The following is a 2,202-nucleotide window of genomic DNA, read 5'->3' on the forward strand; positions in this document are numbered from 1 at the left end:
TAAAAAAAATAGGGGAACATTTGTAAAAGTTTTCTTTTTTCAAAAAAAAAGTTTTCTTTGAGATTGTGTTGTTCTTTAACTTGTATTTAAATATGTTCCAATTTTTCACAAAAGTAATTGTATACTTATTAAAAAAAAGGTATTATTTGAAATTGTTGCATAATTGTATATTATATTCTGAGTCAAGGTACATTCACATTTTTTGCGATCATTTATTATCCTCAATTTTTAAATTCATATGAGACAGATTATGGGAACTTATCATTTAAGACATTAATTGCCTTTATTCTGAGTTATCAGATGCCAGTTGGCCAAGATGCCATTCAATCACAAGAGGAATACATGCAAGAGCAGATATTGAACTGTCACATGAGGGGAGACATGCATGAAGTCAAGGTATGGCCGAGGGAACGGCTTTTGACAAATGTTGAGGTTGGATTCTCTTGGTTTAATTTTTTTTGTTTTCTTTTTCCCCAAAATATTGTACAGATGGCTGGAAGTTTTGATCCCACCCATCTCATTCTACACCTGGCTTCTATGCCCCCTCCTATATGCCTGATGCCATGGACATCTCAATCCCATGCATCTGATCAAGTCTGACTCAGTTTCCTCCAATATGTTCGGTGGCATGGACATATATTCCATCCACCTATTTTAAGTCTGGCATACTGCATGGCTTGAGTAATAGCTCAAGTGTTGGAATGCTCATATCCCATCATTTCTCTGTTCTTTTATGGTAACCCCCATAATTATCTCAGGTGTCATGATAAATACAGTGTTGGATTTAGCCTTGACATCTGTTACCAATTATATTAGATTTTCTAATTTCTCATAGTGGCATGAGGATAATTAGGCAGATGATGCAAAAAGTGACAAAACAAAAATAAAAAGTTATTTTTGGAAATTAATATCGCAGAAATTGTCTTCTCAATTTACCCTCCATAAGGGGGGACTATAGTAATATTAAGTTTTAAAGAATGTTTCGATTTTTGTTTTATTATATGTTTCATGTGTAACAACTAAGATTCTGAATTCCCTTAGACATGTTTTTGAGAACTTTCATTGTTTGATTTGATTATTGACAAAGCTATTTTAAAGTTGTGTTAAGCTCAGTTTTGTAGGAAATTTTCCTGGCTGATTACCAGCATCCACACATCAACCCCTGAAAAGATTTCCATTCCACGACTACACCTAGAGGACATCTGAGAAAAGACTTTCAAAGACTTTAAATGAACAAAGTTTGGTTTTGTTGTTTTTCTTTTTCTCTTTCTGTTATAATATACACCATCTGTTACATGTACTCTCTGCAGAGGCCCTCCCTTTGCAAGACCAATGTCAAAGCACTGGTTCATGAGGACAAAAACCCACCCCTCTGGACAAAACTTTCCTCTCTCCCTTTTCTATATTGTTATTAACATATTGTTAGTTAGCATAGGTTATTATATTCTGTTATTTTTGACTGTTTCATCAAGGAAACATCCCATTTCTTGAAGAAACAAAGCAGGGACTGTAATGATTGGAATGACGCCACCTGCTGGAGACTTACTGCAGAAAAGCTCAACCATGAGGTGAAGGTCTCTGAGGGCAAGACCATGCATCTTTTCTTTGGCATCAGGAAGTGACCTTTGCTTGTGGGAAGAAGAAGGGGGAGGCTGGCGTTCTTACTCATGCTCTTTCCTGAGGACCCCAGTGGAGAAGGGAGCTAGAAATGCGCTCTCCCTTTAATAGATAGATAAATGTAGGCCTTTCTCTCTCTTTACCAAATTCTTATTCTCCTTAATAAATGCTTAAAAGTCTAACTCTTGCTAAAGCTCATAATTTATTGGCAATTAGATATTTTAGACAGACTAGCTAGAATTTTAGCCTTACAGTTCTTATGTGACCTCCCTAAATTTGGCACCAAGCCCAGGTATTACAATAGTCTTCTATCTGGTCTCCCTGCCTTAGGTCTCCCTCTACTTCAATCTATTTTCTACAGAGGCCAATGTGATTTTCCTAAATTTCAGATCTGACAATAGCACATAAAGATAAAATCCTTCCTACTCAGAGAATTTATATTTGGAGTGGGACCATTTAGTTCCAGCCTCTTATTAAGGGGCCAGAGGTTAAATGTGTCTCAGATGACACGGGTAAATGTAGCAACATTGGGATTTGAATCCAAATCCTCTCCTTCTGGATCTTATGTCATTCATGCAGTGTCAT

This window comes from Dromiciops gliroides, chromosome 1 (assembly GCF_019393635.1).
Source record: "Dromiciops gliroides isolate mDroGli1 chromosome 1, mDroGli1.pri, whole genome shotgun sequence".
Taxonomy (NCBI): domain Eukaryota; kingdom Metazoa; phylum Chordata; class Mammalia; order Microbiotheria; family Microbiotheriidae; genus Dromiciops; species Dromiciops gliroides.